Raw genomic sequence first — 27774 nt, 5'->3', positions numbered from 1 at the left:
CCCCCCCCCCCCAACACACACACAAAGACAGCATACCAGGAAACCGGAAGGGCTGGGCGGGCCTCTGGGATTTCAAAGTTGACAGCTTGGCCCAGCTGGCAGGCTCCTTTCTGCTGTGTCATTTTCCCCTGAGCTACAGGGCACGTCTGCAGGCAGCTCATCCCCAGCTCCCACCCACGATCTATTCCCTTATTCTACAAGTCCATTCATTTTCTCTACAGCGTTTGCCTTCTTAGGATCCACCTTCCATCCACAGTTAGAGAACAGAGGAAACTAACAGATAGAAATGAGTTTTCCTGCTTTTTTTTTTTTTTTTTTAAGATTTTATTTATTTATGATGTATACAGTGTCCTGCCTCCATGTATGCCTGCGAGCCAGAAGAGGGCACCAGATCTCATTATGGATGGTTGTGAGCCACCATGTGGTTGCGGGGAATTGAACTCATGACCTCCAGAAAAGCAGCCAGTGCTCTTTAACCTCTGAGCCATCTCTCCAGCCCGAGTTTTCCTGCTTTTAAACTCTATTCTGCTTCCTCTAACTAGAGGGAGGGCTGTACAACATTATCTTAAGTGTGCTGTGGCTGTTTGTGCTCTGGAACATTTGTCTAACGATGCAAACGTGTGTTGCTTTTCATGATGCTGCCTTTAGTTCAACCCTGTGAGGTTGTGATTTCTTGCTGGTCTTAAACACCCCATGGTCCTAATAAGGAGCTGAACGGCCAATAGCGAGGCAGGAGAGAAGATAGGCGGGGCTGGCAGGTAGAGAGTATAAATAGGAAGAGAACGTTAGAAGAGAAAACGAGCAAGAAAGATCAAGGATGTAGAAAACGGGGTGGCCACCCAGCCAGTCAGGGAGTAAACGTACGATTACAGAAGAAAAGGAAAAGGCCAGAGGCAAAAGGTATATGGGATAATTTAAATTAAGAAAAGCTGGCTAAAGATAAGGCTGCTGGTGGTGGGGTGGGTGGTGGTGAGTGTTTGGGGGGTTTATAAGTAATAAGCCTCTCTCTCTCTCTCTCTCTCTCTCTCTCTCTCTCTCTCTCTCTCTGTGTTATTAGAGATGAAACTCAGGACTAGGTGTATGCTAGGTAAGTGGTCTGCCACAGAGCTACACCTCCAGGCCTGCTGTTACTGTTGTTTTGGGGTCTTTATATGTCAGACTGGTCTTGAACTTACTTTGTAGCTGAGGGCGATGACCCTGAACTTCTGTCTCTATTTTCCAAGTGTTGGCATTGCAGGGGTGATGTTTTATGTGGTGCTGGGTACTGAGCCACCCAGGACTGTATCAACTGAGTGACTCAGGCCTTCCTACCCATCACTGTTTTGGAGACAGGGTCTCACTGCGTATTAAAATAGCCTGGAATTCCCTATGTACCCAGTGTACTCTGTAATATTCTTAAGGAATAATTACAGAAGGATGTCCTGTAACTACTTCCAGGCCAAGGAACAGAGCATTGTCAGCGTCCCAGAAGGTCACATTCCCCTGCTGTGGTTTACATAAGTACCCCTGTCCTGGCTGGTTTATGTCAACTTGAAACAGGCTAGAGTCATCTAAAAGGAGGGAACCCCAAGAAAATGCCTCCATAAGATTCAGCTGTAGGAGCCGGGCCGTGGGAACCCATGCCTTTAATCCCAGCACTTGTGAGGCAGAAGCAGGTGGATCTCTGTGAGTTTGAGGCCATCCTGGGCTACAAAGCAAGTTCCAGGACAGCCAGGTTTGTTACACAGAGAAACCTTGTCAGGAAATTAAGGGAAAAAAAAAAATAAATCCAGCTGTAGGGCATTTTCTTAGTGATTGATGAGGGAGGGCCCCAGCCCATAGTAGGTGTTGCTAACCCTGGGCTGGTGGTTCTGGGTTCTCTAAGCAAGCAGGTTGAGAAAGCCATGGGAAACAAGCAGCTCTCCTCCATGGCCTCTGCATCAGCTCCTGCCTCCAGGTTCCTGCCCTGTTTGAGTCCTGTCCTAACTTCTTTCAATGATGTTCTATGATAAAGACGTGTAAGCCAAACAAACCCTTTCCTCCCCAGGTTGCTTTTGGTCATGGTGTTTCCTCACAGCAATAATGAACCTCAAGACCCATTTGTGGGGGTGGGGTGGGGTGGAGAGATGGCTCAGCGGTTAAGAGAACTGGCTGCTCTTTCAGAGGTCCTGAGTTCAATTCCCAGCAAGCACATGGTGGCTCACAACCATCTGTGGTGAGATCTGGAGCCCTCTTCTGGCCTGCAGGGATACATGCAGACAGAATACTATACACAATAAATAAATAAAACTTAAAAAGACCCATTTGTGTATAGTCCCCTGCCTATGGTGCTTCTGAGTGGTGAGGAAACCACTTGGAGCTTGGGCATAGTGGGAGAAGCTAGGGCACTGAGCAAGTGCCCTTGAAGGGCTATCCCAGGTGTGATGGGGGTTTTCCTTTTGTACATATGTTTCTCTTATTGGTTAATGAATAAAACACTGATTGGTCAGGCGGGAAGTCTAGGCAAGGCTAGGAGATGAGAATTCTGGGAAACGTAGGCAGACGGCGTTGTCATGTAGAGCCCAGGAAGAGAGGATGCACTAGGTGTTCTCTGAAGCCAAGACCCCGTGGAAATACATAGTTTAATAGAAATGGGTTAATGATTAAGACAGCTAGCCAATAAGAAACCCAAGATAGCGTCCGTGTGTTTAATTGGGGCAGAAGCAGCAGTACAAGAAAACCGCTGCAACACAGGTGTTCTCTCCCTTTGCTTCTCAGAAGACATTTCAGTGAGTGGCTTCCTCTGCTGGCTACTCTCCACCACCACATTCTGTCACAGGTCTGATGGCAAGGGGTACTGTCAGCATTAATAGACTGACACTTGTGTAACCATGTGCCAACCCCTGTCCCCGCCTTGCTAGGAAAGTATCTATGTGTGTATTTTATTTTTGTGTCTGAGTGTTTTGTCTGTGTGTTTGGATGTGCACTCTGTGTGTGCCTGATGCCCCAGAGGTCATCAGAGGGCATTGGTTCTCCCACAGTTAAGGGAGGTTCTAAGTCATTATGTGGGTTTTGGGAGCCAAACCCAGGTCCTCAGCAAGAGCAACAAACGCTCTTAACTGCTGAGCCATCTCTCCAGCCTCCTAGGGGAGTATCTTCAAAGTGAACAATACATCTGTTTTCTTCAGCCCTATTTGTTTTTGCTCACTTGGAATGAAGTTTTCTGTGACCGTAGAAATTGAAACTAAAGCCAAACCAATAATAATAATAATAATAAAAATAAAATTGAATGGCAATTGTCTCACTTGGGATGTTGTTTCCAACTTTTGGATGCTTGAAGAGTGCCACAATGGATACTGCCTGTGTGCTCTGACACAGGAGAGAACAATTTTCTGGAGAGTTTCTGGATGGCAGGTTGTGTGTGTCTTCATAACATCAGGAGAATTTTCTCAAGAATGCTTATGTCAAGTTATACATTCAGCAGAGGGTGCGGCCGGTCCTCATACTGTCCCCCTCCTTAGTGTTTGCTGTTGGACTCTTTTATTGACTGTGAGTAAAGGAATTTCACTGTAGTTATCATGTACTGTCTGAATTACTACTGGCTTAAGTTCTTTCCCTTTGTTATTATTTTTTTTTAGTGTGTGTGCATGTTTGTGTGTGTTAGATGCACACATGGGTGGCTTTGTGCACCACCTGTGGAGTCAAGGGGTGGGACCAAAGGAAGACATCAAGTATCATCAGGAAGTTGACCTTTGATCTCCAAATACACATCATAGCATGTACACACACACACACACAGAGAGAAAAGCTCTATGTGCATACACACACACACACACACACACACACACACACACACAGAAAAGCTCTAGGTGCATACACACACACACACAGAGAGAGAGAGAGAGAGAGAGAGAGAGAGAGAGAGAGAGAGAGAGAGAGAGAAATTTTCAGTCTTGATGCATGATCTTCTCATTTAAGGGTGTCTTGAGCTGGGCAGGGTAGTGTGGTTTTTTAACCCCAACACTTGGGGGAGGGCAGGGAGCAGGGGCAGGGGGGCAGGGAGTCAGGGGCAGGGGGGCAGGGAGTCGGGTAGGGGACAGGAACAGGGAGGGAGCAAGGGAGAGGGAGCAGGGACCAGGAGCCAGATGTAGGCAGAGCTCTGAGTGCAAGGTTAGTCTGGTCTAATAGTAAAACCCCTGTCTCAAAAAAAAAAAAACACAACAAAAAACAAAACAAGAAGTACTTTGTCTATATTCAGCAAAACCAAGAATGACAAAAAACAATTAGGGTTTTAATTGAGATCACATTGAACTTATAGGTAAAAAACTGACACGTTTATGAATTTGGGTGTTACAATTTGGGTCTCTGGGGCATCACAGACTCTGTAAGGTTTAAGTTCCAGGGAGGAAGCTGCACCTACATTGCCATTCACAAAGGCTGACTGACTGACTGGAACTTCAGGGACTGGACAGAGGTTGGAATGTTGACAATCCACAGCCAAATACCTTGAGCTACCTACCTATCTTACTTAGACCGAGAGTAACGATTTATTGGCAGTCTTGTGTGTGACCTAACATCCTGTCACTATTAAGTAAATCCTTTGGAATGTAAGAACAGACCCTGGCTTCCACCAGGCCAGGAGCTAAGAGTGTCATTCTATAGCATCAGCATCTGTGACAGAGATTGCTTTGTGTAAGCTGTCTCCACTTTAGATACCCACCAGTGTGTCTTAGATGTGTTTGATTTATGGCTTCCTTTGTTCTGTCACTATAAAACTCCAGGAACCTATTACTGTCTTAGTGTTCTCAGCCATGGCCACTCAGGTTTGGTTCCAGAATAAACTGTTTTTTCCTCCTCCTCCTCCTCCTCCTCCTCCTCCTCCTCCTCCTCCTCCTCCTCCTTTTTGAGGTGAGAGCTATGTTTTTTTGTCTCTCCATCTCATAGTTAAAAGCTATTGCCAGGCTGTGGTGAAATTGGGAGGTGGGGTCTAGTGGGGGACATTAGGTCCCTGGGGTGCCCTTGAAGGAATGGCAAGATTCATCCTTTTTCTCTTTAATTCTTAGCTGCCATGTGTGAACAGATTCACTCCATCATGTGTTACCCATGGCTATTTTCTTTTTCTTTTCTTTATTATTATTATTTTCTGAGACAGGGTTTCCTAGACCTAGCAGTACTAGAACTCAATTTATAAACCAGGCTGGCTTCAAACTCACAGAGATCCACCTGCCTCTGGGATTAAAGGTGTATGCTACCACAGCCTGGCAAGTTCTTACTACATTTTAGGTCCTATATCAGTTTATAACTTCATCTACTACTTATTATTGGTAAATATAATGTGTAATTAGTTTATTGATTGTGCATTGATGAATTATCTAATTTACTTATTTTTTTTTGTTCTTGTTTTTTTTTGTTTTGTTTTGAAAGATTGATTTATTATGTATATGGTGTTCTGCCTGCATGTATGCCTGCAGGCCAGAGAGGGAACCAGATCTCATTTCAGATGGTTGTGAGCCACCATGTGGTTGTTGGGAACTGAACTCAGGACCTCTGGAAGAGCAGGCAGTGCTCTTATCCTCTGAGCCATCTCTCCAGCCCCATTTTTTGTGTTTTTTTTTTTTTTTTTTTCTTTTTGAGATAAGGTTTTCCTTTTGTAACCATAGCTGTCCTGGAACCAGGCTGGCCTTGAACTGAGGGATCCATCTGCCTTTGACTCCCTAGTGCTGGGATTAAAGGTGTATACCACTATGCCCAGCTTTTTATCTTTAAATTAATTAATTAAATACAAGGTGTGACTATGTAGCTGTGGCTGGTTTGGAACTCACTTCATGGACTAGGCTATCCTTGATATCATAGAGATCTGCCCGCCTCCCCCTCCTCAGTACTGACGCTGAAGCTGTGTACCACCATGAATGCCTAATTCTAAAACTTTTTCATGAATATGTCTAATTTATTTGTGTATTCCTTGACCTTCACATGTATTCATGATCTGAGGGTAGCCTGGGCTACATAGCAAGACCCTGTTTTAAAAAACAACACAACCTTCAAATACATCTTAAGTTGTTGATGGTCTCTCACCGTCTTTTATTTTTTAAAGACTTATTTTGTTTTTAATTGTGTGTATTTGTGTTCTATGTGTGGGTGCGTATCCTCAGGAGCTAGAAGAGGGAAGAGTCTCTAGTACTGAAGCTGCAGAGGTGTGAGACACAGGAGTGGGGGCTGGGAACAGCATCAGGTTTTAGGTGAGAACGTTGCAAGCCACCTTTCCAGCTTTTTTTTTTTTTTTTTTTTTTCTTTCTTTCTTTGTTTCACTAAAGGCTGGAAGACAGTTTGGACTTTCCATCTTGATTGAAGCCATCATTAGCTAATCTATTATAATTGTTTATGAGGTGCTGGGCATTAAGTGCAGAGTTTCACAAATAAAGACAACGCTTTCTACCTCTCAACTAGATCTTCTTTTGCTTCTCTTCAGAGTTCAGTTAATCTCTTTCCTCCCCACCTCCTCCTCCCCCCTTCCTCCCTCCTTCAGTTCCTCCCCCCTTTTCTGGAGGGAGGGTTATTGGGGGTTGAACCCCAGGCTTTGCACATGCCAAATACACTTCTGTTTGAGCTAATCTACCAGCAACACAGCTTCTCACTTCTGCTGAATATCCTAACATTACATGATTAAAACCCAGGCATATGTGAATTATACTGTGAGGATATGTGCTGAATTTCTGCATGAGTTCTCTTGTTTTATTTTATGTACTACTAAATGTGATTTTTTAAAAAAAATACAACTGTTTATCATAGAGTATTGACTCAAATTATGCTGTCATGGTCCAATTAAGCTGTCAGAACATGGTCCAAGAATGAGTTGTGTGAAATTTCTAAGTGCTTGTGAAAAAACTCCAAGAAACCAAGAGTCTTGTGACCTCCGTTTCTTCAAAGACACAGAATTGTTCTCGGAGTATTCTTTTGTGCCCCTCCCAGGTATAGTAGATAGGAATGGGTTTACTTCAGATTATTTGTTACACTTGCTACTGTTATTTGTTTATATGCCTCTATGGAAAAACAAGTTGTTTCACGCAGCTTGCCAGCTACATATGGCTTGCCCTTATGACTGGACCCTTTAAGTAGGTGACTCCTTTTAGCCCTCGAACCATAAACCGTCTGAAGCTCTGAATAAGGGTGGCAGTTAGGTGAGACTTTAGTCTGCCTCATTTATTGGCTCTCCCAGTTCCCACTGCCAACTAGAGCAGTAAGCAGTCAGCCTCATGAGATGAGGTCATTGGAAAGATACCATCTCATATACTACAATATTTGCCTCTGTAATATTGAACTGTGTCATGCAGTTGTTCAGATCCACTTGGAGGTATAAAAAACATAGAAACTCCAATCCTCACCATATATTAAGCTACTTTATCTGTTACTTCTCTCTAATGCTATATTCTTTTTGAAATAGCAATGTATTATTGTTGTCTTGGATTTTTAAATTTTTACTTTTGTGTGTGTGTGGGGGGGGGTCATGTTTCAAGACAGGGGTTTTTTGTATCTTCGGAGCCTGTCCTGGAACTCACTCTGTAGACCAGGATGGCCTTGAACTCAGAGATCTGGTGCTGGGATTAAAGGTGTGCACCACCACCGGTCAACATTTTTACTTATTTTTATAGTTATGTGTATGTTTCATGTGCATGTGGTGTCTGAGGAGGCCAGAAGCCCGTGGAACTGGAGTTACTATAAATGGCTGTGAACCAGATGCTAACAATCGAACCCAGGACCTCTGGAAGAGCAGCCAATGCTCTTAACCTCTAAGCCATCTCTCCAGCCCCAACTTGTTAATTTTATTAGCTGACATGAGGCATGCTGGGTAACACTAGACGAGATAATCTCCACTCTCATTAGAGCCGTCTGGAGTGAAATGGAGGCGTGTGCATGATTACAGAAACCTCCAAGTAACAGGTGCATGAAATGTCCACATAACCTTGCTCCTGACTACAGAAAGCTGCACGTTCAAATGAGCTCAGAATCTGTCACATCTCTCAGCAATAGGTAAATTCAATTTTCCCGGCAGTCCCTGTAGGCTCTCTCCTGTCCAGGATACGCTCCTGGCTGCAGCAGTGGGTGTAGCCTCCCATGATGAGGACATATGATTGGCTGAGGACAACGTCTCCGGTGGCCAGGGATGGACCTTCACTGGGTTCTCCACCAGAAAAAAAGGCCACTGTGTCCAGCTTGTTGTCATCATCGTCTTGTTCTTCCGTCTTGCTCTGCCTCCTCCGTGCTCCTCCTCTTTCCTACTCTTCCTCCGTGCTCCTCCTCCTCGCAGCTCCTCCTCCTCCTTGCTCCGCCTCCTCCTCCTTGCTCCTCCTTCTTGTTCTTGATGATGTTGTTCTTTGTTGTCATCTTTTTTTCTTCAAGATAGGTTTCTGCATAGCCCAGGCTGTCCTGAAGCTCACTCTGGAGACCAGGCTGACCTAGAACTCACAGAGATCCGCCTGCCTCTGCCTCCAGAGTGCTGGGATTAAAGGCGTGCGCCTCCAACTCCCGGCAAATAAGAACCTTCTTATGTTAAACGCCACACAGTCCTGCAGGGTAACTCTTACACTGAGTGTTGACTTCCAAAATGAAGAAACTATCACTATCCAGGCACACCCATCCCTTCCTTTATGTTCGAGCAGCCATAAGTGCTGTGAGCCCAAATGCCTTCACCCCCTGGAGTGTTCTTCTTTTTTTTTTTTTTTTGGTTTTTCGAGACAGGGTTTCTCTGTGGAGCTTTGGAGCCTGTCCTGGCACTCACTCTGTAGACCAGGCTAGCCTCGAACTCAGAGAGATCCGCCTGCCTCTGCCTCCCGAGTGCTGGGATTAAAGGCGTGTGCCACCAACGCCCAGCTCCCCCTGGAGTGTTCTACATGGCACAGACCATCCAAATCTTGACTGGATTCTCTGCCTCTAAATTTGAGCACTTTCTAAATTTATTCTTTCTTTTTTTGAGACAAGGTCTCACGTGTCCTACTCTGCCCCGTCTCCCTGTGTAGTCAAGGATAATCTTGAACTCCTGATCCTCCTGCCTCCACTTCTAAGTGCTGAGAACAAGGCATGTCCCACTGTGCCTGGCTCTGAGTTACTGACCAAATGGACAAATAATCATTTCATTAGTTGGTTCAAAAATCTTCAGTGGGGTTGGCCAGATGGCTTAGCAGATGAAGGCACTTGCTGTCCAGCCTCATGACCAGAGTTTGATCCCAGAAACCCACATGGTGCAAGGAGAGAGCCAACTCCCAGTTAGCTGTCCTCTGACCTTCACATGCGTCCTACCTGCTACTAAGTAAGTGTAAGTTTTACTTTTAACAATTCCTCAATAGCCTCTCACAGATAGTTTAAAGTCCTTATTGGGATCTTTATAACAGCTCAGAGTTTCCTGCCTCTTTTTTATTTCCACCTTAAAACATTATGAAATACAGGTTATTATCTATCTATCCATTCATCTATCAATCATTTGTCATCATTTATCTACCTACCATCTATCGATGGTCTGTTTCTATTCGTCTGTTTTCCCAGTTCATCTCCTTAGCCACCAGGGACACATTCTAAGACATGTCAGGTGCCCGGAGCCTCCACCTCAGACAGAGCCCTCTGTACTAATTTTTTTTTTTTTCCTATGTGCTTGCAGCATTGCTACACAGACCATGATTAATCTGTCCTTACATGATTTAAGTCCTGCTGTCTACCCCTCTTTACTACTCTTGGGCTTTTGAGTCATTACTAAGTAAAATAAGGATTATTGAACAGCAGCATGTGGAACCCGGGCAGTAAATCTGACAAGCAAGGGAGGTACCAAGTGAGTAATTCCATGGCTACTATGTGGCTAATGACTCTACTAACTGGTAGACATGCTGGACACAGGATGATTCATGTTCTGGTAGGGACAGGGTGAGATGCTGTGTGGCTCAGAGCACTGTTCAACCTGAAGCTCATGTCTTGAACATTTCTGGAATTTTCCATGTCATATTTCTAAACTGTGGTTGGCTGGGTAAGTGAAAGTATAGGAAATAAAGCCACAGATAAGTGGGGACCACTGGATCTCCTGCTTCTTAATCTGACATTTGCAAGCCCTTCTCCCTGTAGGTCCTGTGAGTTTCTGTGTCTCTCTCTCTCTGTGTGTCTCTGAGTGTGCCTATATATGTGTGTGTGTCTGTATAAGTGTTTGTGTGTTTGTGTGTGTGTCTCTGAGTGTGCATATATGTGTTTAAGTTTTTCTGTATGTGTATGTGTGTGTCTTTGACTGTGCCTATATGTATGTGTGTCTGTAGGTCTAGTATGTGTGTGAGTGTGTCTCTCTGAGTGTGTCTGTGTATGTGTTTTCGCTCTCTGTGTGTATGTCTGTGTGTGTGTATGAGTGTATCTGTGTGTGAGAGTGTGTGTAATGCATGAAATCAAAACCTAGGGCCTCACCCATGCTGGGCAGGCACCCAAGTGCTGACTCACATCCTTGTCCTCCCTTCCTCCCTTTACTTTTTTTTCTGTCCTTCTTTTGAGACAGGGCCTCACTGTGCAGCCCTGGCTGGCCTGAAGCTCCAGGGATGCTCCTGACTTTTGCCTCCTGCGTGCTGGGGTTAAAGGTGTGGCCACCATACCGGGCCACCATTTTTTTTTACCATCATGCCTCTCTCCTCTCCTGGGAGGGTCCTCTTCCTGGATTACCCACACTGCCTCTGTCTTCTCAGCCCTTTGCAGCTGTCTTCTTAGAGAATACCAGAACCTACGTCATCGTCATGTGTCTGTTTTTTTGAGACATAGTTTGGCCAAGCTGACCTTGAACACCATCCTCCTGCCTCAGTGCCTGGCAGAACCCACATCAAATTCATCTTTGAGTTACAGGTACCACAGCATGCTTGACCCCACACTTAATTTCTCAGTTACACTTTGTATACTTTAAGTCACATGATTCACAAATGTTGCTGACATTTTCACAAGAATAAATGGACTTTAGAATGTTCTTGATGATTGCATGTGCAGGTGGGGCAACTCTGCCCTCGACTGTCCTGTGTGTTTCAAATTCTGTATTTGTGGATATTTTTAGGGGCAGTTAATGAGGAAAAGGCTAATCAAGGAGTTTCATTCCTTGCTAATTACAATGTTTTATATATGTTTATTTGTGTGAGTGTGTATACACACTGTGCATGTATGTATGATGTATGTGTGGGTGTGTATAGACACTGCATGTATGTATGATGTATGTGTAGGTGTGTATACACACTGTGCATGTATATATGATGTATGTGTGGGTGTGTATACACACTGCATGTATGTATGATTATGTGTGGGTAGTATATACACTGCATGTATGTATGTTGTATGTGTGGGTGTGTACACACACTGCATGTATGTATGATGTATGTGTAGGTGTGTATACACACTGCATGTATGTGTGATTTTTGTGTGGGTATATATATATATATATATATATATATATATATACACTGTGCATATATGTATGATGTATGTGTGGGTGTATATAGACACTGCATGTATGTGTAGGTGTGTACACACACTGCATGTATGTATGATGCATGTGTGGGTGTGTATACTACACTGTGCATGTATGTATGATGTATGTGTGGGTGTGTATACACACTGTGCATGTATGTATGATGTATGTGTGGGTGTGTATATACACTGTGCATGTATGTGTGGTTCCAGGACAGTCTGTAGTGGGTTCTCTCTGTCTGCCGTGTAGGAATGGGGTACTGAATGAAGGTCATGAGTATTGCGGTCAAGGGCCTTTTCCCACAGAGCCTTCTCACTGCTCACGTCTTCCTGACTTTAAACACTGGACTCCAGTAATATAAAATGCCAAACCTGGGGCTAGAGATGGAACTCAGTTGGTGCAAAGCTTGTCTGGCAGGTGTGGAGCCCTGGGTCAATCGCCAGCACCCCAAAGCCATCTATGGTGTGAACACTTGTAATTCCAGCACTTGGGAGGCAGAGGCAGGGGATGAAAGAGCTCAGGGTCATCCTCAGCTACATAGCTACTCCATGGCCAGCCTGGGGTACATGAGACCCTGACTCAAAATATTTTCATTCTTTTGTTAGATATCCCTAGAAAAGTCTCCATCTCCTCTCTCATCGAGCAGAGGTGGCCATACTTGGCTTTTGAGGCATTTTCTCATATCTGAGATTTTATTTTACTTTTTTATGATTTATTTTATGTATATGACTGCTTTGTCTGCATGTATGTTGGTGCACCATGTACATGCCTGGGGTTCACAGATACCGGAAGAGAATACTGGATCCCTTGGAACTAGGGCTACAGATGGTTATGATTTTGACATATGTGGGTTCTGGGAACCAAACCCATGTCCTCTGCAAGAGCTGCCAGTGCTCTTAACTGCTAAGCTGTCTCTCTAGCCCCTATGGTTTTATTCTTTACAAAATACCTTTAGGGGTCCAGAGAGATGACTCAATAGGTAAAGGTGAATGTAGCCATGCCTGAAAAACAAGTTTGATCTTTGGGATGCACATGTTGGAAGGAGAGAACCAGCTCAGATGCTGAACACATGCATGCATGATGGCATGCACATGTGTGCACGCACACATTTTTTTTTTTTTAAGTTTTTCTATTGGGATAGGGATGTGACTCAGGGGTGGAACACGAGTGTCGCATCTGCAGTATCCTCGCTCTGACCTGAAGGCGCAGATGGATTGACAGAGCAAGCTCCCACAGGTTAAACTAGGTACTCAACATTCTCTCATTCTGTTTAGGCCTCTTAAACTCCTGGGATAGGAAGTAGTTTTGATCCCATTTTAGAGATGAGGAAGGTCTGGTTCAGCAAATGTTAGATTTGGACATGTTATGCTCCCCTGAGGGGCTCACACGTTGAAGACTTGGTCTGCAGATGGTAGACCCAGTCACTGGGAGGTGAGTAGATGACGGGGATTTGATGTAGTGTGTAAATCCTTTGGGAAATTGTAGGTACAACAGCATTAGTGTGTGGGGGGGGTGGTAGAGAGAGGTGGGTGGGGTCAGAGGAAGTGAGTCTTGAGTCACAGGATACATCTGTAAAAAGTGGGTCTTACCTTGGCCTTTTCCTATTACACTCTCTGCTTCCATGAAGTGTGGGTAGCTTTTCTGCACTCTGCCCTCTGCCAAGATGCTGTGCCCTGCTACATGTCTAAAAGCAACTCAGACAGCCAGGCATGGACCAAATCCTCTGCAACAGTGTGCCAAAAATAAGTCTCTCCCCTGTTAACTTGTTTCTCTTAGGTATTTGTTACAGTGACAAATACTTTGTTCTATAACAGCGGTTCCAAACCCCAGCATTTATTTATCTTTGAGGTCATCTATACAACCCACAGAGGCACACAGAAGGCTTCACAGAGATGAAATTTGTGTCTCCTACAGTTTAAAAAGTATTGTACTCTACTGTGATGGACCCCAGGTTCTTTCTGTCATTGGCTCAGCATGATGCAGTGCTAAGCAGGGCACCCCTGAAAGCCCGCTACTCTAGAACCTCTCACTTCCCATGGGCAGCTGACTGCTGGTCACCCACACGTGACTGTGAAAGGGCTTTGGCTCTTTAGTCCACGAAGCCAAATGAAACCACAGCAGATGTCTCTCCACTCGAGAAAGTATGGAAACAGCTGCATACACAGTGGTGTTAGCATGCAGATCTATGCACATCTTGGTGGAGTATCCAATACATACAGGAGTCAATATAAATAGCTTCTCCACTTAACTGTAATGGGTGCAGTGGATAGTTTGAAATGTGATTTCTAAGGTTAAACATAGAAATACCTAGTCATACTTAACCATAGTATTCAGAGATGAGTCAGTGTCTAAATTATGGCATATTCCAAAGTTAACAGGAAGGTCACACTGTAATTTTAGATTGAAAATGTGAAAAGTTTCTTAAAATTTGGGAAAGAAACAGTAAGAGTGGCTTTGATGTCACTACAGCTCTGGTTGCAAAGTATGATAATTAGGCCACTGTCCTAAAGAACTGTCTTCCCAAGCAACAAATCAGAGTTGATTGTTAAGAGTGAAAGTTTTATGATATGATGGGGGATGTCCTCCTGTATATGTTTTGCTTATTGGTTGATGACTAAAACACTGGTTGGCCAATGAATGGCTCAGGTTTTTTATTGGCTAGCTCTCTCTTAATTATTAACCCATTTCTATTAAACTATGTATCTCCGTGTAGTCTTGGCTTACTGGAGAATGCCTGGACTGTTACTCCTTCGGTGGCTAAACGGCATCTCCCATGGCTCCTCTCAGCTGCCATCTTCCCAGAATTCTCCTCATCTCGTAGCCCCACCTATACTTCCTGCCTAATTACTGGCCAATCAGTGTTTTATTCATCAACCAATAAGTGAAACATTTACAGAAGGACATCCATCATTAGTTTTATTTATATAGAAAACTTCCAGCAGACTGCTAAATTAGTGAAAACAGGTACACAGATGTTAAACCTATGCCCTTAAAAACACAGAAGAGAAAGTGAGCCAGTGGGCTGAGATGGAAGACTCTTTCACACCCTCCCTGGGGAAGACGGCGGGGGACTGGCTACCTAGCTGCAGATGTGTGCACTCTCTCTGGGTGGTGCTCATGTGTTGGGAATCTTTATGGCTGCATATTCACAGATTTCATGAGCTTGGAATGATAAAACTGACAGATTTATGAAGTGGTGTTGTCAGGATAACTGCAGCCGCACTGACTTTAGTTCTTACTCGTCGAAGTCCACACTTTTTGTTTAACATTTTAAAGTGTGTGTGCGCACACACGCACGCACACGCACACACACATGCACACACACGCACACACATGCAAACACACGCATGCACACATGCACGCACACACACACACACGCACGCACACGCACACACGCACGCACACGCACACATGCACACACACACACACGCAAACACATGCATGCACACATGCACACACACGCATGCACACATGCACACACACACACACCAGCATGCCATGGTGCACATATGGAGGTCAGAGGACTTGTAGGAGTCAGTTCTTTCCCTCTATCACGTAGGTCCCAGGGATGGAACTCAGGATATCAGGTTGGGACTAGGCCCACAGAGCCATCTCAGTAGCCTCTGTTATTCATTTATGTTTCCAGACTTTGAAGCATTTATCTGCCTTTCCATACCTCTGATCGTGGGCTATGTCTTAAGTATGAGTGGCTAAGCTATATCTCTGCCCCAGGAAAGCCACTCTACTGTGCTGTGATACTGATGGTCAGCTTGACAGGATCTGGAATCACCGGAGAAGACAGGCCTTTGGGCGTGCTTGGGATGGTGATTTAGATTATGTTAATTGACATGGGACTGTTCATTAAATGTGGCAAATCCAATCCATGGGCTAGTATTGAGAAAAAGGAGTATCTGAGCTAGGTGTTCAAGCTTGTCTGTGCCTTGACTGGTGATGGCACGTGACTGCTAATGGCATGTGACTGGCTTTTTCAGCTGTTACCTCCTGCCATGACTTCCCTGCGTGATGGTCCTTGAACTGTCACTTGAAACAAACCTTTCCTCCCTTAAGCTTTTGTCGGCATTCTTTCCTTTTTTTGAGACAGTCTCTTTATATGTAGCCTTGGCTGTCCTGGAACTCGCACTGTAGACTAGGTTGATCTCCAACTCAGAGATCCACCTGCCTCTGCCTCCTGAGTAATGGGATTAAAGGTGTGTGCCACCCTGTCTGTCAGATATTTTGTCAGAGCATCGAGACAAGTAACTAAAAGGCACATCACAGAGCTCTTTATTCATTGAGATTGGGGTTCTTGGTCTCCTCCTGTCTGTCTCCCCATCCCTTCCTCTCTAGTCCAGGGTCTCCCATGCAACTCATTATGTAGCCCAGGCTGACTCAGAACTCACAACAATCTCCCTGGGTTAGCCTCAGAACTGCTGGGCTTACAGGTGTGAGCCAATACCCAGCAGACCACAGTTTTGAGGCAAGCTTGAGAACACTCTGGAAGTACAAACTACTGTGTAATAAACATCATTAATACTAAGGAAACCAGCCTCCAACTAGGACTTTGCTGTACCTGCCTGGAAATTTCCTGTCTTGGAAATGGAAGATCAGGTAGATTGGCAGGTGGGAAAATCGATTCTGATTTGAACACCTCACGTTTAGATGGTGCCTGGCCCCTGGTGTGACTGTTCACTTCTGTACAGAGATGTCACAGCTCCGGGCGAGGACATCAGAGGCTCTGCCCCAGCTAAGGAGCTGTTTCCCTTCTGAGTTCTCAGACCAGAGAGAAGGGGAGTTTGGGCCATGGCTTTGCTCAGAAGGAGGCAGGAAGTGCTCTGCTAGACACAGTCAGTCCTCTGTGTATTAGATCATCAGAAGGGAGAAAACGGGGGGGGGGGGTGTTAAGCCTGGAGGGCACATCTGTAATCCCAGCACCGAGGAGGCAGTCAGGTGGATTCCTGCCAGTTTGAGGCTGGCTAGGGTTACATAGTGAAACCATGTCTAAAAAGAAAAACGAGAATGAGACACAGAGACAGAGGCACAGGGAGAGAGGCAGAGAGGGGAGAGGGGACAGAGAGGGAGGGAGAGAGAGGGAGGGAAGAAGGGAGGGAGGGAGACAGGCAGGCAGAGAGTGCTCCCTGGGTGTCTGCTGTACACAACATGTTGTCTTTCTGTCTCCTTCCCTTTCACCTACACCCTAACCTCCTCTCCCCTTCTCCCTAGCTCTTTCTCTTCCAACAGTGTTTTTAATATCACAGCTGGCTTTAGACTCAGCATATAGCCAAGGACGACCTTGAACTTCAGGTCATCCTGTCTCTACCACCTAATTCTGGGGTCACAGAGGTACAACACCATGCTCAGCTATGTATTAGGGCTTAGTAAGTTAAAGAGAATAGCACATCCAGTTAGTGGGAAGTTCCCTATGGTTGAAAGGCCTCCTTAAGGTTGCTACTCAGGAAGAGAGAAACCAAAAACATCTGTGAAATGGTCCTGGTCCTGCAGAGTTGCTTGTACCTGGTGTGGGCAAAGCATGACTGACTAGGTGGAGCCTGACCTTGATCCATCTTTCTCCAGTTTCTGCATCACATGGCTCCATCATTGACAGTTCAAATAATCCCAGATTCAGGGAGCTACAGTGTTCTCTCTCTGTGTTCTACGTTGTGGATGCAATGAATTATGGATTGAATATCTATCATGTATCATTATTTCTTTGAAACAGAGTCTCATTATGTAGATCAAGCTTGCCCTAGGCTCCCAACTTTCCAATCTCTGTATACTGAATTCTGGGATTGCAATTGGTTTAGTAAAATTCTTCTTTTAAACTTTTATAGTTTTATTGTGCACAAGTGTGTGTGTGTAGAGGTCAGAGGACAACTTTCAGGAATCAGAATACATTTCTCCTTCTGTCATGTGGGCCCTGGGAACTGAAAAAAGGGTCTTCAGGCTTTTCGCGGTGAGCGCCTTTACCCAATGAGCTATCTTTCTAGAATTGCCCCCGCCCCCGCCCCTATTCTTTTAGAGTCAGGAGCTTTTGTAGTGCAGGCTAGCTCCAGACTTGCTTTGTAGCTGAGGATGACCTAGAATTCCTGACCCACATGCCTCAACCTCTTGAGTGTTGGGATCACAGATGTGCCTCACCATGCCCTGTGTGTGTGTGTGTGTGTGTGTGTGTGTGTGTGTGTGTGTGTGAATGTAGTACTGAATATGTACAGACATTTTTCTTGTCATTCCCTAAACAACATGGTAGAGTAGCTATTTATGAAGCCCTTACATTGCATTGGGTGTCTTAACTCATCTCTACCTTTGAAGTATATGGTAGTCCCTGGTAGGATGTGTAAGTTATATGGAAATACTACCCCATTTTATTTCTGGGACTTGAGCATCTGGGATTATTTATTTATTTATTTAATCCATGTGGACCCCGACTAGGACTCCTGTGTTTACTGATAGGTAACCATATTTGAAGAATTCTCAATGTAATACTTCCAGAAACACTAATTCTATTTGTCTGTCTGTCTTCATCTATGTATGTAAGTATGTATGTATCTCTATCTATGTATGTATCTATGTATGTATCTATGTATCTATGTATCTATGTATCTATGTATGTATGTATGTATGTATGTATGTATCTATCTATCTATCTATCTATCTATCTATCTATCTTTGTTTTTATTCATTTTATCTGTGGGGATTAAACCCAGACTATCAGGTAAGTCTTCTACCTCTGAGCTACACTCTTTGTTTCTGAGATTACTATCTCGGTAGGAAAATTTGGCAAGAGGATAATGACATGCTTCTGCAAAAATACACCTGAAAAGGAAACCCATGTGCATTTGGTGAGGTGTTCAGCTTGCAGGCCACCTTGCCAAGAGGTCGGAGCTGCCTTGCAGAAATGAACTTCTTGTATATTGTTCTTAGTTTCTACAGTGTTCTGCCTCACAGTCCTCAAGCTGTCACATTTTACTCTGATAAAAGGGTGGAGCAGAGGAGTGCCTTCCTGGGAGACAGCTCTACCGTGACCCTGTCAGCTTTCTGCCTTGAAGGTCTGAAGAGACGTGTTGATTTCTGGTCACACGAGTGATTAAACTTCACCCCCAGTTTTCCACTACAAGTCAGTTCTCCGTCATCTACCTAGAAATGGGTTTGCCACAGTCTACTGTGTCACACTGGCTTCCCTTAAAATGTAGATACAATGGCAAGAGCAAAACTCATCTATGGAGGGAATATCACTATCTGGTCATAATATATTGATTTCCATACTGGGAATTGAACCCAAAGCCTTTCAAGTGCTAGGTGGATTCAACCATGAAGCTACATACTCCATCCTTTTTTAAAAACATGTTTTTATTTTGCAATGGAGCCCAGGCTGGCCTTGAACTTGCTATACTCTTGCCTCAGCTTCCCTAGTAGCTAATGTTACAGGCCAATGTTACCAGTTGCGGGCTTTTAAAACGTTACCTTTGTTTGGGAAATTCTGGATTTAATGCACATTGTCCTATTTCAGTGACAGTGCATTCGATGAAGGCAGCTTCTCTCTCTCTCTCTCTCTCTCTCTCTCTCTGTCTCTCTCTCTTCCCCCCTCCCTCCCTCCTCTCCCCCCCCTCTTTTTTTGAGACAGGGTTTTTCTGTGTAATAGCCCCTGGCTATCCTGGAACTCGATCTGTAAACCAGGCTGGCCTCAAACTCACAGAGATATGCCTGCCTCTGCCTCTGAGTGCTTGGATTATAGGTCTGTGCCACCACTGCCTGGCACTATTATTTTTTTTAAAGCATTTATTTAAAGTGTATGTGTGTGTGCATGTATGCACGCAAGAATGTGCCACTGCATGGAAGTTGAGGTCAGAGGATAACTTGGGGAGACAGTTCTCTCCTACCACGTAGGTCCTGGAGATTGAACTCCCTCTGGTCATGAGGTTTGGAGGCAAGTGCTTTTACCCACTGAGTAATTTCCCTGGCCTTGTTTTTACTTGTTATTGAGCTATCTTTCCATTTGGTGGGCTAGAATTCATGAACCCACAGAAACCATCATCCTGGCTATGACAGTCCAAAGTCCCTGTTCTGGTGGGGATTGCACACGAGTCATCGTTGGGAACAAAACGATTTATTGCTTTAAAAATTTTATTATTGTTGTTTCTTGAGATGGGGTCTCATTACATAGACCAGGGTGGCCTTGAACTCAAGGTGATCCACCTGCCTCTCTGTCTCCTGAGTACTGGGATTACAAGCCTGTGCCACCACACCCAGTAGCAGTAAGATACTTATTTTAGATATCTGAATAGAATGAAGTGATAAGAAGGCAAAAGGAAAATTTGAGAATATTTGAGAATATCCCTGTGGCCAGGGGAGGTTCTGGTTAGTGAACCTCAGTTGTTCATTCGTGGAGGCTTGGGTGGAGGCTCTCCCAGCCTCCCTCTGACTGCACGAAGGAACACCTAACTCCAGCACCCCTGTGGGAGAGCTTCACTGCCTTGCCATTTGATTTTCTTGAGCGGTTCATTTAGTCATAGTTTTAAAGTCATGGGGCTTTCCCTAAGCAGACCTCTCTTTATCTGGGCGTTCAAAAGAATTTTCTGTCATTTTGGTGTTTGGAATTACCACCCATGCAGGCATCAACAAATCGTCCTTGAGGGATCTTATCGAAGGACATCCCTAGTTACCTGCGGTAACCTGCACCATCCTGAGAGCATGGGTGCCTCGCCTCGAGCCCCCAGGCTGCACCTCCAGAATACCCTAATTTGATTTAAACACAAGGAAGCACTAGTACCACAATGGCTGGCGAAGCCCTCGGGGCTGGGGCTGGAGCTCCCCTCCCTGGAAGACGAAGGTGCCTGTAGGCTGCTGTCAGGGCGGTTCTGACTCTGGCTGCCTCAGCTCTGACTTCTCTACGGTACTCCGTAAAGGGCTCATCTTTTCTTTCTACTTGTGGAAGTGTACCTGTCTGCTCAGATTTCAGGAGAGAAAACCCCTTCCAAGTGGGGGAGGTATGTGAGAGATTCTAATCTGGGATTGTTGGCATGGGCGTTGTTTCTTTCCAAGTTCATGGCTCCAACTTTATCTCAGGTGTTGATTCTGGACTTTCCCTTCTTATCCCAATTTTCTTTAGTGTGGATTTTTTTTTTTTTTTTTTTTTTTACGAGACAGGGTTTCTCTGTGGCTTTGGAGGCTGTCCTGGAACTAGATTTTGTAGACCAGGCTGGTCTCGAACTCAGAGATCTGCCTGCCTCTGCCTCCTGAGTGCTGGGATTAAAGGCATGTGCCACCAATGGCTGGAACTAGCCATTTTTAACTTTAAAATTAAAATGCACAGCACACACTCGGAGTCAGAGGAACTTGTCGGGGTCAGTTTTCTCCTTTCACCAGGGGTCTGGGCATTTGAATTCAGCATCAGGCTTGGCAGGAAGTGCCTGTATATGCTGAGCTTCCCATTTCTCTGTCTCCCCCTCGTTTTCCCTGCGTGGAGATAGAACCCAAGGCCTTGACCATGCTAAGCAAGTGCTCCACGGTGCCAAACTTCCCATCCCCAAGTTTGGAACTATCAATCTAAAACTAAAGGCAAGAATTAATTAATCATTGTCAATGATAAAATACTGTAGTTAAAATTGTTTCCTTGTTCAAACATTTTTCTTCATTACAAAATAAAGCATTAATGTGTATTTCTGTTTAAGTACATAGTTGAATCTTTCAAAGAAAACTGAATTTTAAGGCTTGCCGTTAATGTGACAGACATCTCCTTTGTGCTTATGTGAAGCTATGTGAAGCCATACACAGTCCTGAAGGGGAGGTACAGTGTTTTAGAAAACGGAAAGTACTAAACCATATGATGAAACTCTCGGTAGGAAAATGCAAGCAGAACCTCTGTGGCTCTTTCTCTGAGGACTTTTCAAAGCTGCCTCTTTCCTTTCAGTGATGGGAATTGACCCCAAGGCCCCATGCACTCTAAGCAACCCATCTACAATCAAGTCACACCCCCAGTCCCCCCAAATGTTTTTCCTTAAAAAGCAAAGAAAATGAGAACCTACCTAGGATTTTTAACTCTAGTTTGAGAGTTAAAACTAGGACAATTCAGAAGAGCCAGTTTTTAAAAAGGAAAGCAGTGTCATTTTTAACAGTAGGCCTCTTTCGTGGACATGCATGTCCCGGACATGGGGAAAATCTAGGAAGCTGCCTCGGATACATAATGCAGTGGAAAACAGTCGGGGCGGCAGTGCACCCTGATGTTTCACTGCTCCACAAGAGCAGTAATCTGACACACATTCCACTGAGCATGCTCCTTAAGAGCCTCGCGTTCTGGATGCGCGGAGAATGCATGCATTGAGGACACTTCACCCCCCACCCCCAACAAACACATTCCCAGATTGCGTCTGAACACAGAGTCCAACACAGCTGCAACACAGCATGCTTTTCTGAGCCTGCAAGCTTTTACAGCTCTCAGCCAACAAGATGTTCAAGCACAGTAGAAGCCTGCCCCCTAGTGGCTGACACCTCAGACCTTCCTGTGTGACCCCAGGGACTCTGGGAGGTCGGGGCAACAGAAGCCAGACAAGCTCTGGACAGCCATTCTGCTTGCCGTCCTCAAACTTTCCCTCACACTTTCATCTTTCTCTGGAGAGTATAACTGTTTGGGTAGCTCAGAAAAGGGTGTGTGTGCTATCCAATAGTAACCTCGAACAGAATAAGGGTTTTGTTTTGTTTTTTGTTACTCTTCAAGACAAGGGTTTCTATGTGTAGCTTTGTAGACCAGGTTGGTCCTAGAACTCACTGTGAACCACCTGCCTCTGTTTCCTGAGTGCTGGCCTTAGAATGAGGTTTTTTACAGTTATCTAAAGTTCTTGGGTTTCTGGCTTTTATTGTAAAAAGAAAAGTTTCTATGTCCTTTTTGTTGTGAGTGGATACTGTGCTTAAGTCAAATAGGCCATGTAAAGGTCAGGCTTCACATTCTTTCATTAATGTTATGATGGCTTAAGGTGACTAACCCTTTGCCTGTTACTATGCAGATAGTTAACTGAAGGCCCAGGTCCAAATTGCCTTTGTGGTCTGTACTATTGTTACTTTTCAATGTGTCTCTCTGTGTGTAGTGAGTGTTTAGGTGGGCACGTGTGTGTGTGTGTGTGTGTGTGTGTGTGTGTGTGTGTGTGTGTGTGTGTGTGTAAGGGGCCACACACAGCAGGTGGGTGATGTCTTCCTCTATTGCTCTACGTCTTGTTGCCTTGAGACAGGGTCTCTTACTGAAAAGGGAGCTCACAGTTCTGCTAGGGTGGCTTTGCCATTGAGCACTCTGATCTGCTACCCCCACCCAGTTCTGGGGTTTCAGGCATGTGCAGGCTATGCCCAGCTTTCTATATGTGGGTTCTGGGGGTTCACACTCAAGTCTTCATGGTTACCAAGCAAGCACTGCTGTCCCACGAGCCATCTCCTAGCCCCAATCCTTGTGCTTTCATAGGCATAGAATGGACTGGAGAGGCTTTCTATAAAATTCTCCTTGATGTGGACTTTTGGAGGCCTGAAGTGTGTACTCTTTGTTGGGCTCTGAGGGGATTAATTTTGCCCCCCCCCTCCTCTAGAGTATATTGCTTGAACCTTCTCCCTGTTGTTGTGTTTTAATGGGTGTGTGTGTGTATGTATGTATGCATCTGGGACCCTGCACACACTAAGTATGCAGCCCGCCGCTGAGCTACGTTCTCAGTGCTGCCAGTGCCAAAGCGCTGCCTTTGGGATTTGGTTTTAGAGTCTCTGGTGACACTAAGCCCACAAAGGGGGCTGAGCCATTTCTTGGCCCCATGAGTGAGTTCCTAAGCTCCTTTCTCATTTCCTGACTTCCAGACTGCAGCTCCATGAATTCCTTGGCTCAAGTCCTTCAAGCCTCTTCCCACCTCCATGCGTTCCCCATCCATCAAGCTGCAAAACTCGTGTGAAACCCACCCCTTCCTGTAAGCAGCCTTTCCCTCCCCCCACCAAAAAGATGAAAGACAGCTCCAGGGCATGACTGGCACACTCCCAACGCACAGGAACACACCCCAAAAACAAACACAAGACTCACAAGAAGAAAATGTCACGTTCTCTAAAGACCCCAAGAAGGTGAGAGCATCATTTAAAAAAAATACCAATTAGTCACCATCACTTCAGATAATGAGAGATGTTTTGTTATTGTTGTTTTATAGGGCTGTGCTATTACAGCTCAGGCTGACCAGGAACTAGCAATGTAGCCCAGGCTAGCCTCAAACTCATGATTCTCCTACCTCAGCCTTCTGAGAGCTGAGTCACAGGAAAGTGATGAGCTACTTGTAGCAGTTATGGGGATTCTTCAGCAAAATGTGTGGCTGTTGTCACTGATTTTGTATTTATTTTATCTATTGTTTTGTTTTGGTGCCAGGGAAGGGGCCCAGGGTCTTATATAACAGAGGGAAATTGCTACTCATGAACTAGACAACACAAAGTTGGCCTCCACAGCATCTTTTGTTTTGTTTACATATTTTTCTTTTGAGACCGTCTCATGGAGCCTATGCTGTTTTCAAATCTTCTATGGATCCTCCTCCATTTTCATGTGCTAGGATTACAGGCACTCCCCACACCACGCTGGGACTGGGAGCCTGAATGATTGACATGCTTCCCAGGGAATCGGGGCCACTGTGTGGGCACAAAGGACATGGCTTTGCTGGGAAAGACCTTGCTGACTTCCGACAGGCCTTCACATCCACTCAGGCTCTGGAGCCACTGGCTCTTCAGGAGCTCTGGATCTGAGGCGATCACACAATACAGACACGTGTACTCTCGTGATGCCATGCTCTCATGACTGCTGAGGCCAATGTGGAGGCCAAGAGACTTGTGGTACAACATAAGCAGAACGAGGAGAAACACAAGACGAGATGGCAACAGCTGGCAACTGGAACATGGCGTCAAACACCACGGCCACAGAAGCTTGCTAGCTATGGGCCACGCTGTGCAGCCTCAAAGCAAAACTATTGATTTTTTGGTTGTAAAAAAAAACAAAACAAAACCCCCAAAACCTACCTTCAACTGCAGAACTCAGTTTTATGACACCTTGAATAAAAACAAAAGATGGTAGTTATATAATGGACCTGGGTTACCTTTTTTTCCCCCCAGTTTTCATATAACACACGTACATTTCAGGTCTGGAGATATATATATATATATATTGGAGATATATATATATATATATATATATATATATATATATATATTTGTTGTTGAGAAATTAAACAATTTCAGAAAGAAACACAAGCTATCAGCAACTCCTGGTTTTTACTGCATCTGAGAATCATTTTACGCATGTTGGGACAGAATTTGTGTTGAAATATGTAATAGCAGTTGAAAACCCAAGGCATCTCTCTCAGCATCCTTCCCCAGAACTGTTTGGGCAAGAAGCTGTTTTCTCAGTCTTCAGAGGTTTAACTTTGTCTTTGCAGGTGAAACAATGAAAAGGCTACCCGGGTATGTCAAGTTTATCATGGAGAAAGTAGATATTACCCATAACTGGACTGTTTGTTTTCCCCCAAACTTAAGGTGAAAATGCTTAAACGTAGGCCTGGTCCAGCAATTTGATTTAGAACATAATCTTCGTAAGCCACAGCTGTAAATAGATAACGTTCTCCAGTTTCCTTCTAAAATCTGTATGTGTGAGAGACATGGATGAATACAGGTGCCCCACTTGGTCAGAGGACAACCTTGTGTATTGTCCCCTCCATCTACCTAGCTTGAGGTGGCACCTTGCTCTGTGCTGTGTTTGTCGGGCCAGCTGGCCTGTGCTTTCCAGGATGGTCCCGTCTCTCTGCCTCCCTGAACAAGCTTTCCATGGATTCTGGGGATCTTGTACTCCAAGCTCTTTTATCCACTGGGCCATCTCAGCAGCCCCTATTTTCTGTGCCACAGCTATGGTGTTTCACACGGTGCCCAAAGTATCCATAGCATCATCTGGTTGAAGATGCACCTTGTCTTTTAAACTGGAAAGATTTCTAATTTAAGTGGAAACAGAAGTCTTTTCAATACCACCAAAGCCAGCTGGTCTCAGACAGCCTGCACACTGGTGTCATGGCGAGGCCAGTAGGTCAATGTGCTCACTGCAAATGCCACTAATGTAAACAGTGTGTAGCATGTGCTCTATGACCACGAAGGCATACTGACCATAAGGCAACTTCCAGAGAGCAACCGACCTTATTAACGAATGAAGTCTTATGTTAGCACCAGCAATTCAAACCGTAACTAGTGCCTCTCCCCAACAAATCATACATTGATATACACGCCAATCCGACCTTTCTCCAATAAATTTACTGTCATTATGTCTTTATGATCTTAACCCATTCCTCATATACATTGTTTTCTTTAGGTTAAAACTGTGTTTTAATGTCTGTAAAAACTCATATTTTGAGGTACCCCTTTGGATGTGGGGCTGGGAAGAGGTGTTCAGTAACCACAGCAAAAAGCTGCAAATAGCTCCAGGAATAGGAAGTGATAAGTTGTTGTTAGGAATTCCAGGATTTTAGTAACCTGTGACCATTGTTCCACCAGTGCTGGGCATTGAAAATACAAACAAACAAACAAACAAACAAACAAAAAACAGTCAAGCTGGAGGTGCAGGTCAGTGGTCCAGTTCCAAGACTCTTGATAGCATTAAAACATCATGCATTGTCTGCCTCTGAACTATCCAGCCTTTACTTTTGTTTTTAAAGTAGATTTATTGAATTGTGAGTTTATATAATTGTAATAAGGAGCTCACAAGCTTCCTGGGAAATGCAAGAACTAGAGAGATGGCTTCTATAGGTCACAAGGAGCCAGCCTTTGGACACCGAAGCAGTAGCCATTGACCTCCACTAAGAACAAAAACTAAGAGGGTTTGCCCCCTTTTTGTGGTCAGACAATTAAACCAAGAGGTAAAGACCGGCCTGAGCACTAGACATATTAATGATCTGCCATATTTGAACAGTAGGAACTTCACATAGGTTAAACGTGAACTTTTCTTGTGTGTATACATAGTGTGTGGGGAGTGTGAGCATGTGTGTCAGAGTATGTACAGGTCAGGGGACATCTCTGTGAATTCGGTTCTCTCCTGCCTTAAGGTGGATTCCTGGAATCAAACTCGGGTCGCCATGATTATACTGCTAGTGTCTTTACCCACTGAGCCATCTGACCCATCTCTCAGTCCTATTCCTTTTTGCATGTAACTGGTGTCAGCAAATGTGGCTCTGTAAAACAATGTGTGCAAATTGTGTGAGAGAGTCTCTCTGTGACGAACACCTAAACAAATTCTAGGACTGAAGTGGCCTCAGAGGGAACTGGTTATCTCAGTTAACTCCTAACTTGGTGGTGATCTGTGTATAGCCCTTACCCCCGACCCCCATTGTCCTGAGGGAGGGAGCCAATGGCCAGCCAGGTGTGCTCTGGCCATTCCCAAAAGCAGTGTGTTCTCTCCTGTATGCCTTTCTTTGGCTGCGTTTGCTCAATGCAGTCCTAGGGGGTGAACTGGACATCATGCATGTGATTCTTTGTGTTTGCTTGCTGCAGTCCTAGGGGGTGAATTGGATGTCATGTATGTGACTCTTTGCCCGTGTTTGCTTGCTGCAGTCTTAGGGGGTGAACTAGATGTCATGCATGTGGGGCAATGATCGACCACAGTGCTAGGCCCTGAGCTCTCTTTTTACTTTGGGTGTTGAGCTAGTTTTGTAGGATGGCCAGGTTGGCCTTGCATCCACTCTGTAGCTCACACAGGCCTTGAATTTATAATCCTCCAGCCTCTGTTTCGAGGGCAGTTAGGATTATAGGTCTGCTGCCAGGGCCATTCCCTTATTACCCAAATGGATGCCACCACCACCATCTTTGGTGCTGAAGATTAAACCCAGGAGCTTCCCTTTACAAAGTCCATGCTCTTCTACTGATCTACAACCCTGACCCCATAAGCGATGATTGATTCCAGCTGTTCTAAGAGAATTCACAGGAGAAAGAATCAGGTTGAATCATGCTAAAGTGTGAACGACTAGAGTTTACTAGGAGCCTGTGGTGGCATGTCACTGCTGGTGAAAGACCGAGCCAGTTTTCCAGCCTAATGAGACACCCTACCTTTCCCGATAGTCCTCTCTGTGCTCTTCAATGCTCGCTCCTTTCTGCCCTGAGCTGGCCTAGCTGCTGCTCCACCCGAGCTGTGGAATCTTTCCGTACCTCTTTCTCTTCATTCAGACTTTGCTCCAAGGCCCTTTCCTCAGAGTCCTCCTGGTGGCTGCATCTGGAGAAGCCCACAAACCCCCCTCTGTGCTAGGCTTTGAGTTGACATCTCTATTGTAGTCCTTGGCTCACACACCTGTCTTCCTCAGCAGGGCCCAGTGAGATCTGTCCATCTTGTT

The 27774-nt window shown here is 44.9% G+C and overlaps 2 protein-coding genes across 44 annotated transcripts in view; one reads left to right on the top strand and one right to left on the bottom strand.

Moving 5' to 3' along the window:
• Positions 1-27774, bottom strand: part of LOC100774912 (disks large-associated protein 1) — a 766677-nt gene that overhangs the window by 83652 nt on the left and 655251 nt on the right. The window lies entirely within an intron of this gene.
• Positions 1-27774, top strand: part of LOC103161380 — a 67834-nt gene that overhangs the window by 21683 nt on the left and 18377 nt on the right. For 31 of the 43 annotated variants that reach the window (XR_004768793.1, XR_004768808.1, XR_004768806.1 and 28 more), the window contains one exon: positions 23246-23500. The exons of 2 other annotated variants lie outside the window; for them this stretch is intronic. The gene's annotated coding sequence lies outside the window, so the exon portion shown is untranslated. Of the gene's footprint in view, positions 1-10; positions 901-8795; positions 9776-9809; positions 10059-10260; positions 10816-23245; positions 23501-23795; positions 24492-27774 lie in introns of those variants that run through there. 10 more of the 43 variants (XR_004768822.1, XR_004768821.1, XR_004768818.1 and 7 more) reach the window with 10 other exon arrangements.

The sequence above is a fragment of the Cricetulus griseus genome, chromosome 2, assembly GCF_003668045.3.
Source record: "Cricetulus griseus strain 17A/GY chromosome 2, alternate assembly CriGri-PICRH-1.0, whole genome shotgun sequence".
In the NCBI taxonomy this organism is placed as follows: Eukaryota; Metazoa; Chordata; class Mammalia; order Rodentia; family Cricetidae; genus Cricetulus; species Cricetulus griseus.
The sequence above is the reverse complement of the archived record's forward strand: the minus strand, read 5'-3'. Positions and strand labels throughout refer to the sequence as shown.